At 41.1% G+C, this 18,795-nt stretch overlaps 1 protein-coding gene across 2 annotated transcripts in view; it reads left to right on the top strand.

Moving 5' to 3' along the window:
• TMEM178B (transmembrane protein 178B) overlaps positions 1-18,795 on the top strand; it is a 224,018-nt gene that overhangs the window by 121,328 nt on the left and 83,895 nt on the right. The window lies entirely within an intron of this gene.

Below are 18,795 nucleotides of genomic sequence, written 5' to 3'. Positions count from 1 at the left end.
CCTAGCCTCTCACCCTGCAAACATGGGCTGTCCTGGGAACTGTATTTTGCAGAAGATCTCCCTCAGTCTAGATGCACTAGATGTCCTGAGAAGATCCCGAGAGCTTTCCCTGTGCTGTCTGTTGGTGTTTGTCCAGTGCTCACAATGGCAATAAATGGAAATTCAGTTCAACAGTCCCATGGTCTAAAAAAAGATGTGCTTCTGTGCTAAAGTAATCAAAAACATATTCTGTAGGAGCATCCTGCACTTAATAAGTTAGTTCTGTATCATGCAAATTTACTCATTGGGGCATGAAGGATTCTCAAATTTAGTGTAAGTACCAGAAAACTCCTCTATGAATCAAGACATTGCAATAGCTTTACATCAGGAAGCATCTCTGAGTTGTACAGTCACAGTGTATCCTAACGCCTGGTCATCAGCTTTGTTTTCCACCTATGCTTTCCAAAGTACTCAGTGGATTCAGGTGTTTAGTTGTGCATCTTAGCAGTCAAGATGTGCAGGTGGTGGTTTGGAATGGCCAGTTTCAGGCCTCTGGAGTGTGGACAGAAAGCTCAATGTAAAAGGAACAAGATTTGGTCCCATATATCTCACCAGTGGGATTAGGAACTCTTCGTAGCTGTTTGCAGTGGGTGCTTTGGTAGTGTTAAAACTGTTTGTCATGGTAGGGTCTGAGCAGATGTCATTTCCCAACTCATTCCTGTTTCTTTTGGGAGTAACACCGGGCAGATGGGAATGACAGGTTTCCCTACTTAGGTGGACCAAAGGACTTCAGGGTGCACTGCAGAATGCACCTTCCTGCAATGATGATGAAGCCAAAGAGAACTAATTCAGATGTGGGTTTCTACCTTTTTTAGTATTATTATTATTTTTTATTTTATAGCCACTAGGAAGTATTTTAAGAGCAATATGTGTCCTTGCTCAAATCCAGTAATGAGTATTTTCCACCTGGTGAATGTTTTCACTGATGAAAGCTATTGCTCCTCTTGGCTACTCGGTGGAGCCTAATGAGCCCTATCCTGAGAGCTATTTAGCTATGTCCTGATGCTGGGAACACTGACAATCAGACTAGAGACGGTGCATTCTACATGCTGAGCCATGTGCTAAAGCACCATGCTGCAAAATATACATCCTGTCTTCTGTGCAGACACACAGCCAGCATACGTAAAAGAAGAGGTGGGGAGAAGCCCACAGGATAATAATCAAGTGTTTAGCAGCCAACCCTGAAGAAGCTTTGAGGCTTATCTAAGAGCAGGGAGTGAGCGACTTCTCCCTGCTATGGGAGAAACTGTAGTAGCAATAATGAAAGTGTTACTGGTTGGTAATGTTTCAGACTATCCAGGGCAACAAGGAAACTTCTATCAGTTTTGAAGTCCATCTGCCCGAATACAAACCTAAAATCTCAAAGTCCTTGGAGGTTTTGGAGGAGAAGTTTAGATTATGAATTTGAAGCTACATTTTACAGATTCCAAATTCCTGTGGATTTGGAAGGGTCTGAAACTTGGACTGAAACTTGTAGCTTTGAAGCTTCTGTCAGTAGTTCCTTTTCTTTCCTATGGTTCTCCAGCAGGTTTTGCCACATGCTTTGCACTGTATTTGGTGTATATCAGAATAACATCCTGGACTACGATAGATTTGGGAAGAAGCATTTGACCTTTTAACAGTACGTTTAGAGGGAGCTCATAAGACCATTTCCTCACTGTGTAGGAATGGTGGGAAAACAGAAGTTATGAAGGTACTAGAGGCTGGTACTGGCTAGTTCCAATGCTTAGTCAGAACCACTGTTATTACAGCCCCGATGAAATATTGTAGCAAAATATACTTGTGATGGGATGTATGTGTGTGAATTAAAGGAGCAGTGATTCTGATGGTGGGAACAGGAGATGTATAGGTCCATCCTCATTCTTTACTGAGATCTTTTTCAATATATGAATTTGACCTGAGCATGCTAGAAGGCTCCAAGACAAATTTGTTCAACATGTGAACTTTGATCATGTGCAGAAGCCAGTATGGGTGTCCTTTCACCCCCATTCCACACCGCAGCTTATTATTTGGTTGGCCATGTACATTATTACCTTCTTCTGAAGCATCAGTCAGCAGCGGGGTTCAAGACTCAAAGAGCCAGTGACCTGACCAGAGACAGACCAGACATAAAGGAGGAGGAACGTCATTCATTCCTGTGCTAATAACTGAGAACAGTGAGAGCTTGGTTTTATTTATCACAGGTCTTAATTTTCCTGATTGTCCCTCCTCTGTCAGTAATTTTCTTTTCAGATACAATCTTCGGTTTGTCATTTTGTCTACGGTCTTGAACCCTGGTTGAAAGACCACCATGCCTGGGAGGACGCTGTTTAATGCCCTGCCATTTGAATGGCTGGTTTCACTGACTATTATGGAGATTTGTTATAACCTAAAATGTCAGGAATCAAAACATGCCATGTTAATATTCTGACTCTAAAATGCTATTTTTTTAAATACACACTGCATATGATTATGGTATCCTTTTAAGGATACTCTTAAAAATATTTTGCTCTTTTTTGACTTGGTTTGGGAATTGCATTACTACTAATTTATGAGCAGAAGCAGTTGAGTGGTAGCAAAAAGTATTCAGAACCAATTTGACAAATTTTATTTCGGTTCATAATTATTCCTCTTCCATGTGTTACACAGTTCTTTTTTCCTTGTAAGTATGATTTTACTACCTGTTGACAATTTTTTTTTTACGCTGAAAGACAATGCATCTGTCAGTAGACAGACTCGTGGAATGACAGACTTCTCACTCTCTCCAGTCACTGTCTTTAAACCACTTCTTGTATCTTCTTAACAATTACATTCATCTCATTCAGAGAACTGAGGCAGCTCATGGGAATAAAGCAATCAAATAAACATAACAGTTGTCCAGGGAAGGCATTTAATAAGCACTTCATAGGTCAGATTTGTTGGCACTAAACCTTCACTCATCAGTATTGACTAGCAAACCTATTTTAGGAATTAGTCTGTTCACAACAAAACAAAACAAACCCAACAGAGTATCAACCTCTAAAGAAAGTATTTATGTTCAGTAATTCACATAACTGTATGAGAGTCTAATCCAGCATCCATTGGGTGTAATACGAATTTACAGTGACGTCAGACGTCAGTGCTTAATGCTGTTAGTGATTTCAGTGGGTTATTTTTGTATTTTCCCATCATTTGAACTTTCTGAAAAACCTGTTCTGGACTCCCTGTGTCTTGTATTAAATAGGTGATAGACCAGTTGCGTTGCTCTTTGTTATATACATAGACTTTGTAAGCCCTGGTATTGCTACAAAGAATAGAATTTTATATTTTTATCTTGTGCCATTTAGCAAAAATAGGCAATTTTTAAGGTGCTGATCTCTCCATCTGTCTGATAGGTGGTAACCACACACTGAAGTGGTAATGTCCTGTGGGCTGCAATGCCACACAGCTGGTTTTCACTCAAACCTGCCAGGAACGGGGAACCTTTGGTGTGCGTGCTGGTGGGTGACTCGTGTGCTGAGTCTCTGGCAGGGAAGGGCTGGACATGTCTAGAAAGAGGTAAAAATGGCAGAGGGTGGGATTTTACCGTTCTTCCACAGTTGTACCACTTGGGCTTCATGATGGCCTCTTTCATGGTTGAACATGTGGTGTGCTAAAACAAAGCAAATGTGTGCCATCTCTCCTGACCCCTCACTCTTCCCTAGCAGACACGTCAGGCACTGTGGTGGCCAGCAGACCACCACTTCCCATGTACAGGGTCAGGACTGAACTAAAGGGTCCCCAGATGTCCCCTGTTGTTCATGTCAGGGACTGGTGCTGAGTGAGGAAGGAGGTGAAGGGACTGGTAGCGACAGCTTCAGCAGCATTAGCAAACATAGTGGTTGGGAAAGCTCTGCAAAGCTTAACCACTAAATTAATGTGAGTTGGTTGTTTTTACAGGCATGAGTCTTATGGACTGTCCCACCTGCCTTTGCTCAGGTTCTGCAGGCTGAGCCGATGTGATTTAGACCCTTTCCTCTATAGATTTCACTACTGTCCCTTTCTTTGACTCTTCTGGCACATACCACTTCCAAGTCTCCTTGGCCTCCAGGGCCAGTTCTGGGCCTCACAAAATATACCATGTAATCCCATTTTTTCCCAAATCTTCAGCTTTATGATTGCTTCAGCTGATGGCTTATTGCCCTGGGATATTTGAAATACTTAATACCCCGTCTGAGGGATTCCAAGTCAGTTACCCTTCAGCTCACACATCACAAGACGTGACAAATTCAATATAATACTAAAAACATTTCTCTGCTTCAATTTTCTCATTCTTTTGGTATGTTTCTTGTGATGCTGAAACCTCTATGGTTGTAACTCTGTAAATCACTTGGGTAAACAGTTTTTGATAAAACAATGGGATAGAAGGAACAAACAGACCTAACCAGGGACTTTAAGCTGATTGACCAAAAAATGTGGATAATCCACGTGAATCAGCTAAAAATATGCCCTTTAGGTGAACTTGAGTAACTACAATATGAAAAACACCCTTCTAGACATCAGGATACCCGCCTCTGCTGGAGGATGGTCACTCACTGGGCCTGAGCAGTAAAATTAAGAGACACTGTATCTTTAAGTGAAGATGAGAACATTTTGCACCAGTCAGCTTTGAGATAAGGAATTATGCACACCAATAAAAAGTTGATAAACAATGAATATGTTAATTATGCTAATTTACAATGTGTCCATGAATGACTGTTTCAATGCTGCCTGTGCTAGCTTTGCAGAAATACCAACTAGCACCCAGTTCTGCGCAGAACTGCTAATAACCAGCTGATACCTCCACTCTGCGTTATTGGCTTGCACGCCAGGTAAATGATCCCATGAGTTTTGGGACAACATTTGGGTCTCTTGTAACACCAGGATCCTTCCTTTTTTTCTGTACATGACCTCTCCTCTGTGATAGAGTATCTGTGGCATCTTCTGTCTTTCTTTTTAAATAGGCAATGAGCAAAATTTGCCTTTAAAACTTGCTGTCCCATTTGACAGTAACATCTTGGCCAGCATGGTTGACTGATCACATTGCCTCACCAGCTTGCTTGCTGTTTAATTACCAGCTTATCAAAGTGGATGTTTTTTTCCTGATCTGACTGTCGTTTCTGCTTAAAGTGTTTCTTCTAGCAGAAAATTATCAGGGTTTAATGGTTCTTTTTCAGTCCAATCCTGCCAGCCTTACAATTTCATTTAAAGACAGAGATCTGAGAAGAAAAGAGGCAAGCAAGCCTCTCGCACAAAAGCTGTTTGCTGTTTGAAAGCAAGTCTCCAATATCAAGCAGAGCTCTGAGACAGAGGAAGCAGATCATCACTGCTGCTGTTAATAAAATAAGGAAGCAATTCAGGAGAGGCCATACCAGTCTGAATGAGTCTGGAGGCCTAGGGGAGGTGTTATGTGAGAGATTTGCTTCCTTTTCTATTTTATAGTCAACTACAGGGGTTTTTTTAGGCTAGTGACATATCAGTGTGCCTTCCGGCTTTATTCTCCTGTACTGTTTTATTGGAATTTAAGTTGGTGATTGCTAATGGAATTAAGCATTGGCCCTTTTCTTTGGAGCAGTCCAGCTGGGCGTGCAGTGGTTAACGTGAAGGGATGTAACAGGAGAAATAAATTGTCTAATTGTTGCTGGTGGCTGCCAGAGTGCATGAAGTACCCCAAGCCCAGTGTGCATTCCTGTGCATCTCTCCTTTTTGCTCGGAGAGCTGGATTCATTCATCGGTGATGGTGACTGCTTTGTATCTGATGAAAGGAAGAGATTCTCAAAGAACGCACACCTCAAACAGTCCGTGAGATTTGAGGCAATATTATTGCTTCAAGGCCTTCTTTGGGCCGTGAGGAGTCAAAAAATAACAGCGAGAAGGGTTAGTAGAACAGCTAACCTTTGTTCTACATTTTCAGGAGCAAAAAGAAGGTCATTGCCCTTAGCCTTATCTTCTATTCCTAGCCAGTGTTTTTGTTAACTCTTAACGTTTTCAGTGTGCATTTGCCACAGCATCCATATTCCTCCCAATGGTTCCTTTCAAAGCCAGTGAAATAAAAGGGAGAGAAAAAAGATGTTTTAATTTCTAGCCAGAGGGGAAAGTGTTATCTCTAAGATGAGCTTGGAGAAAGTAAAAATGTGAAATGAGCTAGCTTAGTAGGGGTGCTGGCTGCTTATAAAATATTTTTTTTGCATCTGGTGCTCTCTGACACGTAAAGAGCTTTACCCTAGAAGTGTGCACGTCCATCTAATAGCGAGCAAATACTAAGTAGGCAGGAGCTGATGTCACGGGGAGGTGTCCTCTGCTCCTCCTTGGGCTACAACTGTGTAAGGAGCAAACAGAGAATCTCTCTTTCTGGTACCCTACATTCCCTTCATCTCTTCCCCTGTTTTTGGTGGCTTTGGTGTGGGCTTTACATACAGAGTTCTGTGCTTCAGAATGAGGATAGCACAGGCAACAGAAATGTATGTTTCTGCTTCCCACCAGAGCACCTCCATCCTTAGCTAGAAGATAAAAGGTGAGAAGCTAGTTTGGTTTTCAGACCTGATTTCATTATTGGGTGGTAGAATAGGCATCAATTAACTGTGCTATTTTCTGTTTGTGTATTTTACTTATTTTTTTTCTGTGACATGGAGCTCAGTCTGTTGTGAAACTGCTAACTCCTTTCTCACAGTTGACCAAAAAGTCATTAAAGTGGAACAAGTCTCATTTTGCTTTCATTTTGTGTTGAGATGACTTGGATTCTTTCTGGTGACCTCAGATGAAAGGCTTACTGTCCCATTAGCACTCACCTGACCTGCGCAGTCACGCTTCCTTATATCATCTTTGTGGCTGGATAAAGGTTTCCTTTGTGAGGGATGATGATGTGGATGCAGAACAGTTACAAGGAAAATGCTGAGGGTGAGCTCATCTTCTGCTATGTACAATAGAGGAAAAAAACAAATCAAAAGAATGAAAATATTGGAAACTGAAAAAAAAAATGGGGGCGAACAGGAAAGCCTGTGAGAATGGGTTTCAGATATTCCAGATCCTTGTGGGACTTAGAACAGCGTTTTGGTATGGACTTCTCTCTAGTGCACTGTAAGACTAGGCATTAATATCAGAATGTCTGCAAATATAAAGGGCTTAATAGTCATAAAGGACATGTATTTTGAGTTCTGGGAACTGAATTCTTTCCAGTTTACCTTGTAGGATACTTTCATACGCACATTGCCCTGAACTTAATAAGTATACGTGCTCTTAAATCAGCATTCCCTATTCCTCCACTGCAGACATTTTACACCTGCTTGATACTCAACATGTGTGGGTGCAAATCACTATACAAGGCAATCAAGCCCTGTACCGCTTGAGAATTACTTCAGTAATTCACAGTTTATTTCAGTTGCATTCATGGAAGTGCACAGGTTTTTACTTAACACCTTAAGATCCTCTAATCAGAGTGTGCAACTCCCTGGATAAATTGTCTGAGTTTAACCTCTAGAAGCTGTGAGTTCACATCCTTCTTTGGGGTTGTCTTTCAGTCAAAATATGCCACGGAGTCTGTTTTCCTCTGTGTGAAATGAAGGGCTAAATTCCCCACACACTATTATTCTTATCAGCCCAAAACATGCTGCATAGGACTACAGCATTTCAATGGCTCTTTGTACTGGGGAAGAAAAACATATGAAGTCAAGTCTGATTTTCCAGAAATGGTGCACGCATGAAGAGAGCTTTACTGCATATGAAGGAAGGGGATATACTTTGAACTCTCTATCCCTTTGCTTGCAGAGCACTCATCCCCTCGTATTGCTGTTCCCCTACGCTTCTGTGCAGACCTTTTAAGCAGCTGTTGTGCTGAACTCCATGGAATGAGAGTATTTGCTGGCGTATCTGCAGCAGCCCAGGAGATGCTGAGCAGCAGCGTGCATCTAGTGTGCAATTGGCAGAAAGGAAGCAGTTAATTAGCCTTTTTTTATGCCAATGTCAATATGTTTCTATTACAATCATGGGTCCATGTTGGTACCCTCAGGTGGCTAATTTACATGAAATTTCTTGTGTGCGTTGAGCTTTAAACAACATCCTGGGTATCCTAGTGAAAAAGGTTGTCGGTGGCTTTTATACAAAAGATTGGAAATTCAGCCCCTGTTGGGACTTTGCTTTCAGCAACAGCACAAAAATATTAATACCTGTCTTTCTCTCCCTTTTAATAAACAAATCCTTATCGCTGTTTTTTCCCCCTAAACAAAGAAACGGTCCAAAGCATTTAAGACATACAAAGCCAAGATGTGCTATTTATAAAAAGAGTCAAGGCAGATAAAGAATGATTTATGATACTCATAGAGTACCTTTCAGCCAGCTAGGTCACACGACATTTTGCAAACTGATTGTATATACTCTGAGTGTCTGTGTGTGTTGTGAGATAAATGAAAATTGTAACTTTTTCCAGAAGTAAGTAAAAGTAAGGCACATTACCACACCAATAGTTTAACAAACCTGCGCACTAATTTCAAGGAGGCAGAGAACAACTGAACAGCAGGAAAGATAAAGGTACTGTAGTTGGGTGGGTCTTAAAGCAGCACTAAAGCCTTTACTTCAGTGAGCAGTGATGTGTTATGTTAGCAATGATGAATGTCTTGCATTTTGGGTGTACCCTGTGCTGAGCTTTGGCTACCCAGAAATCAAGGGATCTGCACTGATTTATGCTGACCTGAGTATCTGGCCAATTCTGCACTTAGTTTACTCAGACTAAATGAATTCCTGAAAAACACAACCTATAGCTGTTTTGGCAGAAGTGGGAAAGTTTTACTGGAGAGGATTCCCTTGCTATCCTTACTGCTCTCTCTGTTCATTACACAACTTTCCTAGAAATGATCCACACGACTTTAAGTCTATGCTGTGGTGCCTCACCACGCTGATCTTTGTGTCAAGATGTGATCCCAACTGAAAGAAGTAGCAGTTTCTGTTGTAAGGAAAACTGTCATTGAAGGTTTCCATTTGAAACATGGTAAGCCTCTTTCACTATGGGCCCTCCACTCTGAATGTGGTGGTTAGAAATCCAAAGATGATGAATGGACCTGCCATCACTTCTCCACGTTTCAATTTTCTTCTGGCACTGGAGAAGTGCCAGCCTCTGCCCCAAGTGCTGCTCTTTCACTGTGAATTAAGGATCTCATATCACTGGTTGTGTTACAGCTCCTGCTGCTCTGCACCCCTGCCTTTTGCAGGTCCTCATGTTTCCCGACTTGGTGAGCTTCCCCAGAGCATGACTTGCCTTCAGAAGGGTGTCTCCAAGTTGTGCCTCTGCTTCTACATCACTGTCTTGCTGTTCTCCAGGGTGAGGACCTTTTATAGCCACAGAAGACTGTAGGATCTTCGTCTTTTCTGCACCAGGGTAATCCATAAGCAGCATGTAGGGTGTGCATCCTTTCCCTGTGCCTACTTAGGGTGAAATGATAGTAGAGGAAACCTCCCATCTTCCTGAAATTGCATGAATTAATGCCTTCAGTGCTTGCAAGACCCTCATTCAGTTCCTGCTGTGAGCCAGACATGAGATTTTCACATGCAGGTTGCTGCATCCTGCATTTCATTGGTGCTGGTTAGCAATTCCTGCTGTGCGTAGTGTGACTTAACATACCCATTCCTCAGGCTGAACAACTGGGACAGAGTAAGGCTGGATGTTCTTTTCTAAAGATTTATGGCAATCAGTTGCAGAAAGAAGAGAAGGACCAGAGAATCCACTCTGCTCCTGTAATTGCTGGACTGACTCATGGTTGGAGAGATGTGAGGTAGTTCAGGAAGCATCAATGTTTCATGGTTTCTTTCTGGTCAAGTACCCCAGCTAAAGAATTTAGTTTACCACGTGAGCTACAATAAAAAGCAATGAGACACGAGTTGAGCACCTTTCAGAGACCTTAAGTGTGGCTTCATTTAAATCCGTGGTGTTGGTAGTGAACAATGTGAATGCATCTGTTTCCATACAGTAAATAAATGTGCTGCTAGAAATGATGGAGATGCAGAAGACATGTAGAGACTTATACGGATTAACTCTCCTGTGATAGTTAATACTCATTTAGTCTAGAGAAACAGCTGATACATCTGGGTTTTTTTGTAAGGTATTTGAAAGATGTGTCTTTCGTCTTAAGATACATAATCCTGAAAGAATGAAAGGTGACAGATGATCACTTGAGCTATTGATCTGTTGATTGATCAAGCTATCACAAGAATGTTTATATGACCTCATAAATAAAGTGTGCAAACTTTTGCTAAGATGTTAAAAGTGAAATAATGTTAATAATCTTTTTTCCTATTACACAAACTTTGCAGGTACATGCATATGTATCTGAGTATATTGCATCAGGAAAACACATGACTTGTAATTCTGTAGAGGGAAAGTCAGTTACACAGATGTGTTTTGTGTTCAGCTCGGAATGTGAGTAGACCTGCACTTTTAATGACTATGTGAGTGATGGCTAGAGTGTGGAAAAGTTGTATCTCGTGAGCCTTCCGCTGATAGTGAGTGGTTTAATTGCTTAGGCGCAGTGCAGTTATCTTGAAGGTTACAGGGGAGTTCCCTGAATAGCTACTGTCAGTAGTGTGGAAAAAATGTCCAAATTTGAGCAGAGGACAGAAAAGTTGAAATGGCCTCAAACTTAATGAGGAGTCTTTGATGTGTACAATGACCTGATATAGCATATAATAAATATGCAGGTTCATTTTACGGGCACTGAAGCTTCTTCTATTTCTGTGGCTGCATAACTAACCACAATGAGTTGTCATGGTCAAATATTGACATCATGGATACCTGAACCTTAATAGCCAGTTATGTCTGATGAGATAGGATGTAATCCTTACAGTGCCAAAAGGATATAGGTTACATTTTTCCTGACTTCATTATTTTAGTATTCAATGGCCCTAAGATATACAAAATGCATATTTTAAAATCCAGATTTGTTCTTAATCTTGTCCCTTGCCGGCAGGGAGAGGGCAGTGAAGAGGATGAATGGCTGGGAGACAGGAAGGTAGGGCTGCCTGTTGTGGAGATGGACTGCGAGATCATGTGGGTTTAACATGTTGGTAGAAGACTTGCAGTGTTAGAGGAAGAAAGGTCTTTGATGTGTTTTCTTCCTTCTGCAAGTCTATGTTGAAAAACCTGGAAACAACGTTATTTATTTTAGTTATAAGGAAAATAATACACCTTAGAGTAATCTGCATTTCATGCTGTATGGTTTTATCATTACTACCAGCAGCCTGGGTAGGAGGAATGGACCCAAAGGGGCTGTGGAGGTGGAAGAAAAAATTAACCATAGTGACCATCTGTCTTTGATCTGAGAGAAAGGACCCTGGGCCATTTTGAAGTGGTTAAAATGAGCAGTGGTAGGATCTCTCTAATCATGATTGTCTAAAATACATAAATAAGGCAAGTTTTATAGGGAGATAATATCTTTTTTTTTTTTTTTTTTTTCCAGACGTTATTATCCGGTGGTATCTGGGAATTTAAGGCACCGATCCTGAAGGGCGAGAGGTGCAGGAGAGGGGCTGTGAGGCTGCCAGGAGCAGGAGCAGGCACTTCAGAGCAGCGTCCTGGTTGCCAGAGCGCTGCTGCGTCACGCTCTCTTAAATGTGGCTTTTGCCTGCTGGGTGCAATGGGGCTCTCTGTGGAGCATCGCATTTCCAGAGAGCTACAAATGGAATTTTTTGGGGAAAAATTATTTTTTTTTTTTTTTTTTTTTTTTAGATCAACTAGTGTAGCTGGAAAAAACCAAACAGGTTTTTCAGGCTGAAACCTTATCTCTCTGTTTCTTCCTGCTATATGAGTTGGTCTAATAAAAGATATTATTTCTCTCCATAAACCTTGCTTCAAGCATGGCCCTGTACGCTCCTGCAACCTCTCATAGGACAGCATAATCCAGGAGAACAGAGGTGCACTTTGCCTGCCCTTCATCCCACAGTACAGCAGGTCCTGTCCTGGGACTGTGCATTGGTCTGAAGATGACCAAACAGCATCCAATGCCCCAACACAAGTCTGGGCTTGTGCCAGGTTCTCAACTGACTTGCTTTGAAAAGGGAGACTGTGGCTTGAGAGGTCACTAATGTGGAGTGTGGTTTCTGTAGTACCCAGTTGCCTAACAGTTAAAACAAGATTCTTTGGTCACTGAACCAGATATCCATCATCTCTGTGGGAGAAACCTCGAATACGTTCTCCATTCCCATCCAGCTAGTAGGAGGAATAATGGACGGTGACCTTAGTTAGCCTCTCTCCTCTGGATTAGTCCATTATTTCCTTCTGGGTGCTGGGACCCTCTTCTTGAAGTATGATGACAATTTGCAAAGGCGCTTTCCAGCTTCTAGAGCTGAAAGGTGGCAGTCCAGGTTTATGAAAGGGTTTATGAACAAAAAGTTAAGTAGGGAAATGCTTCTCCTGCACTTTGTGTAGATGTCACAGACTTTCTAAAGGAGGTAATAGGACCAGTCTCTGATAAAGTAAAAAAATTCTCAAAGGAAATTCAGTCGTCTATTTGGGGAGTGCCTTTGATACATCATCTAGTAAGCTCTGGCAGAAACGTCTGACCTTAGATTTCTCATAGTCAGCTTCTGTATCTCCAAATAGTTTATTTCTTGAACTATGTCTTAGACTGAATCCCGCAAAAAACCCCAAACAATTTCAGGCTAAATAGCGGCTGAGTGCTGTAAAAATGAGGGCAGAATTTCCCTACAAACAGGGGATTTAAAAGGGTCTGGTCACAGTAAAAATCATGGGGCTGCTAGTACACCACAGAGCTTTTCCAGCAAATAATTTGTCTCTATATTTAAAGGCAATAATAAAACAAATGTACTTTGTTACTTAAAATAACTTTGCAATATTTAAGCTGAAGATTAAAATAATAGTTTTCATTTGTCAGTATTCATATTGTTTGACCACAATGCAGTTTTCTCCGTTAATGAGGTGCTAGTGATTTTCATTTTTGCCTATATAGTCATTTTCTGCTCAGTTTCAATTTTAGATTTTATGCAGCATCACAGAGATACAATCGCCAGAGCAGATTGTTAGTTTATATTTAAAATGTCTCCACTGTTATGTTTCTTTTTTCAATTAACATATAACCCCATAGAAACAATTATTTTGGGCTTGAGCCCTGTAAAAGTCCTTCAGAAATGAAATTGCAGAAGTGTGACTCCCAGTATTCTATTAATTTGGGAAATTGACTGTTTCCTAATAAGTTTCAGAACTATCAGCAGATAAAACTCAACACTTGATCAAAAGGAAACCTTAAGGTTTTCTTTGTACGTTGACAATTTACAAAGCATCCATTTGAATTTACTAAGCAAAACATTCTACTTTTATTAAATGCATTAAAAATCTTTTAGACAGTTTTGAGATCAATACAGACAATTGCACAAATACTCAAGAAGCCAGTGCTGCTTGCAACTAGGTATCACTGGGAGCATACTGGAATTAACAGTCCAGTTTGAGAGCTTAGAAGTGACTAATAACCTTCACCTTTACTTGACACCAAATATTTCTAGCCATTGCGAACAAAACTTTATGGATGAACTCTAGTTTAGGCCACCTGTATATATTTCAGAATTCATTAGTGACTTATATACATATTGTGGTAACAGATGTGTACTGCTAACACCAAAAAAAATCTGAATTTATACTGAAGCAGAGGTTGTTGGTTATTCCTGTCATATTGGCAAAAAGTTGCATGTTAGACAAAGTAGTGATGTAATCTGGTGATCAGTACAGAACTGGTTATCAGGAGTGGTGAATATATGGAAAAAAATGTCTCTTGTGTTTAGAAATAAGTTCAGGATGAATACCTAATTGCCTTTTCTCTTCTACTGAAATAAATTTAAAATAGCTGCATGGAAAACATGGGGCCCTCATGCTTATTATGTTAATGCAAGAGGAAGATAAAGTTCATTGTTTCGTACAAAAAAAATTTACATTTAGCTAATATGATGTACTAAAGGGAGTTTTAAAGAAAGAAGGACAATTTTGGTTGTACCATACATGATCCTGTGGGATTTTTGAGGGTAAACATCCTGGTGCGGCATTGCAGATTTAGTGGCAGGGAGCTTAAATGACATAGACTTGCTAATCCATCCTCAATTCTAAAATATCCATTAACTGTCTACTTTTTGCTAGAAATCTCCAGAATTAATGTGTTTTACATGTGCAGGTAAAGACCTGAGGTCAAGAAGCTGTTAAAAGGACCAGTTACATTTATGAAAAAGCATAGGCATTGATAATTTGGGAGCAATCAGACTGAAAGATTTACAAACAGAAGGTGTGAACAGTCAGGCACATGGCCATGGATGCTGAAATCTGCTTGAGAAAACCTGCCCTAGCAGCAAAAAGTGCTAGAAAGATATACCAATTTATCCCTGTGTGAAAGAGGTGCCAAAAACATTCATCTGTTGCACAGGATAGGTCTGGGTGAAAAAAACTCTGTCAAGGGCTTGCTTTGATGTCAAATTCAATTTTGGCCTAGACTATGGTTGTTCGGTTTTCATCTCCAGAAAACATATACTTTCGTACAAGATTATATTGATGATTACAAACCATTAGCCAAAATCAAGAACACATAGACAAACATTTAATTAAAAAATAAAATATCTTGTTTTATTTTCTCATGAAAGTTTGCATTACTAGTAGAAGTTTTTGATAAAAGAATTTTTTTTTTTTTTTTTGTAATTGAAAATGTTCATAGGAAAAAACCCAAGCAAACCATGTTCCAGCCTCCTACAGTCTTGTAGAGTCTCAAGAACTCAGTGAGGAGCTTTGCCTTGATCTGAGCGAATGTGCCTAGGGGACGCTACGGTTTGGGGAGCTTTTGAAGGCTCGTTGTATTGGGGGGCCTGCCAGACTGTGTCAGTAGACTTCTGTGTGCATATGCTGCTGAGCTATGAAAAAGCATCTTGTCAGGATGCCATTTCAAACCTTCTGCATCGCTGACACTCTAGCCTAGGCAGTGCTGTCTGGGGAAATGAGCATAAATGTGTTGGTTCCCACCTGAATTTCAGCACGGTAACCAAGACACTGAAATAACCAAGAGATGAGATGCTATGGTCTTTATCTCGTTTTCTGTCTTCCTTCTTTAGTTTTCTTCAGAGAAGAAAGCTGGTAGGACTAGCTACCAGTGCCAGGTCAGGATGTGGGGATTTTATACAGTCACTACAACCATCTTGCTATCAAGGGGATTAATTTGAGGTCCTCCTGTCTCAGCTCATCCACAGGGTTAGAAGTCCAGAATCAGACCCAACTAACAGATTTATTTTCAAGCTCAAGATACAGAGGCTATTGGTGTCGACAGTTGAACGTCCCTTGTTTGGTCCTTGGGGTCTGCATGGATGTGGCTGGATACATGTTACCCTCTTCCTCCCATAGGTTTTCAGGATCAAGACTGTGAAAGGACTGCTTGGGAGGCAGAGAAGGGCTGGTTGGAAGATCAGGCTTCATTTCCCAAGGTCTTGGAGTTGAACTTCAGCCAAGGGAATGTTCTCTCTGTCAATTAGATTGTTGCGATTATAGGTTATGAATATTATCCTTTAAGCTTTTGCAAAAACTTTCCCATTCCTCTGTTGAGCTTGCAGTCAAGACCAGTAGGGAGGGCACATTGCAGTTACAATTGTGACAAATCTGTGTCTGCTGTGGGTGGAATTTAGATACGTTTCTGTGTCTTGCAGGGGTGCATGGAATATGTTTTCTGGATGTACACTTGTCTGACAGTCTGAGCCTGCCTGCGAGAGATGCAGTGTGAGTCTTGCAGACCTGGGAAGGAACTCAGAGCTTTCATCCCTGATCTGATGCGTTTCCAGTTTCTGCCAGCAGTCTGTTGTGAACCGTAACAGTGCTGTGCAGGAACCCCATCACACATTGGGCCTGTCCACTTCTATACCCATCACTTTCTGCCTTCCAGCATGCTGATGGCTGCCTGGCACACTACCTAAGTAGAAGGAGTCCTCCTGTAACCTGTGACATTCAGGGACCATACCAAGTTTAGAAAATCCAACTATAGACTTGCTTGATGGTATGAGTCGATTTCTTAAACCAAGTAGGTTGATATCATCACAGGCAACTCCAGCCTGCTGAGAGTAGTAAGTCATTGCTAGTGATAGACAAATGTAGTAAGTGTTGATAGGCCTTGATCTTATAAGTTTTTACATGCCTGTAGTCATTTAGGTCCATTCCCATCAGCTCTCTCACTAGAACCATTAAGGACCAACCAAGGCTGACAAGGAATTACCCTTCTATTAGAAGTTAGCCATGCTGGCCAAGGGAATGGACACAAGACATGTTGGTAAAGCCTTCTCAGACTACCTTTGGTTTGAGGATGAGGAGAGTAATCTTGCAAACTGCTGAACATCTCTTCCGAGAGGCTCAGCACTCTCATCTTCCATTCATGGCTCTGAGAAGGCTCAAGTGTTTTCAGGAGGTACTCAGCAGCTTGCAGAATTAGGCACAGAAGAGGGCTGTCTGTCAATCTGGTCCTGTCCTCAAGCAACAAAATTGTTTGAAAAGAATACAGTGTGTCTGATTTTTCCTGTTTCCATTTGTAGATATAAATATATATATGTTCAAATGATTTCATGAGTCTGATTGTGAGTGGCAGCTGAGAAACACTCAAATGCCTGGATTTTAATGCAGTTACCTCATCAGGAGAGTGGAAGAAGAAGTAATGAAGCCTGTTAAAAGGGAATATCTCTGCTGCTTGTTTTGCTTCATAAATATTCATGAACCCCCCCCTCTCCTTTCTTTGCCCTTTGACTGGTTCTATTAACTGGGAGCCATTAGCTGTGGATGAGGCTTGAACCTCATAAAACATTTTGTGGTCATCAGATGCATTATTGGAGGAATTTGCAGACACAGATACTCTTGACATTCACATCTGTTCCATCTAATTATTCCCAAATTGAAATTGTAAGCCCCTCTTTGTGACAATGCAGTATATTTCTGTGTAGTTGATTGCGTTACTAGAAGCAGGGGCTTGCAACTGCGGCCAGGGAACGAGTGAGACACTGATGAGATTTCAATTTTTCCTTGCAGGATTCCTAGCAGTGTCAAATAAGTTTAAGAGAGCATATATGATGTATGTACGAGCCCATGTAATGCATATAAAAAGCATTATTTTTATGTGAATATTTTACTGAAGAGGTCAGAAGGCAATAGCAGAGAGCTTATTCATTGCTTTTAATAAGGGATGAATACCTCTTAGTCATTCATTTGGGTAGCAGAAAGTATTCCTGTGTCAGGAGTGAGTATGCCATGGGGAAAGTCTAGGTTTTGAAGTAGCTTCATGCTTGGAGACTCCCTGGGAGGTATGGCAGGTGGTGCACTCTTCACTCCCGTGGTGCAGCCCAAGAGCTCTATCAGAGGAGACTGTACCAGTGTTCAGGTCTCTGTTTTGGGTGGCCAAGCAATCGCGAGGAGAATAGGGACGCAGCCATAAGCAGTGTAGCTATTTGGATCTTTAGTGGGAAAGGCAGCCATTTGAATTGCTAGTTCTGTTTTTTCCCTTCTCTCCTTTGTCCCACTATCACCTTACGCACCCTCTTTGGTATTTTTTTAATCTTTTTTATTTTAGCACATCTCCATGGCCTTACAAATAATAACTGCTGTAAAGATTGCTTTTGTGAGGTAAATACCTGTCCAGCAGGAACTAGATGAAATCAGCAGCTCATTTCACAAAGGATGCTAGATGTCTAGTAAATGCTAACAGAGTTGATAGCTCTTGAACTAGAGAAGAAATGCTAAACTGGAAGTGATTTTTTTCTTAAATGGCACGTTATTTTATTGTGCTCCTACTTTCTCTCCATCCATTCTTTGCTTCACTCACAGAGTGTGGGACAGATCACCAAAATGTATCCCATAATGGTGACAATAGGTGGAAACTGATGTCATTCTTTGTTACAGCAGAGTGGCTTTGGGGTTTTAAGGATGGAGCAATACTATGACCAGCTGCTTGTCTGAAAGGAAGATCCAGTCTGTCTCATTTAAAAAAAATATAATAAATTGTTTGTTTATTTATTGCAATCATTTACAGACTGCTATTTCACTGCCACATTTTAATTTTTATTCTCCACGCGCACACATGCACACAAACACACCACTGCAAATACGTTACAGCAAAGCTGCAAATTACAGGATGCCTAATTAGAAAGCTTTGAGGGAAAGATGACAAAGAATCATTCACCATGGAGACAGAAGTTGCTTGCTGGTTTATAGCCAGCTAAACAATGCCGGAGACTCTGAGAAGTTATTCCTGGGGAGAGTAGGAGTTAGCCTGCACAAAAAGCAGGGAGCTGGTACGCAGTGTGTCACAGAGGAGCAGAGCTCTCTCCTCTTAGAGAAGGACCAAAGACAAGGATGCATGAATACAGAGAGGTGAATACTCTGGCTACATCTTAGACCTGTTTTATAATCTAATATAGTGCCTGATTCAGACCTCTGAAGGCAGCAGAAAACCACTCTTTGCTTCCAGTAACTGTTGTTAGGTCACACGAAAAACCAATCCGTGGTTTTGCTGTAGACCTGGCCATCAGAGATTATCTGGAGACAACAGATCTGAATATAAATTATGACAGTACTAGATTTTTACAGTGCTTAGGAGAATTTTTTAACTTCAGCTGCGAAATCCAAATATTTGTTCTCGATCTGTATTCTCTCAGCCCTGTGGAACTGGCCAGAAAAAGGATATTTGGTTCAGGGCTATTTTTACTTGCGAGATGTTTGTCACTAGCAGAAAATTTGGCGTGATAGGCAGCCTCTGCGTAAGACAGTCTGGGGACAAGAATAGCAGA

Source organism: Calidris pugnax, unplaced genomic scaffold, assembly GCF_001431845.1.
Source record: "Calidris pugnax isolate Ruff unplaced genomic scaffold, ASM143184v1 scaffold1, whole genome shotgun sequence".
In the NCBI taxonomy this organism is placed as follows: domain Eukaryota; kingdom Metazoa; phylum Chordata; class Aves; order Charadriiformes; family Scolopacidae; genus Calidris; species Calidris pugnax.
The sequence above is the reverse complement of the archived record's forward strand: the minus strand, read 5'-3'. Positions and strand labels throughout refer to the sequence as shown.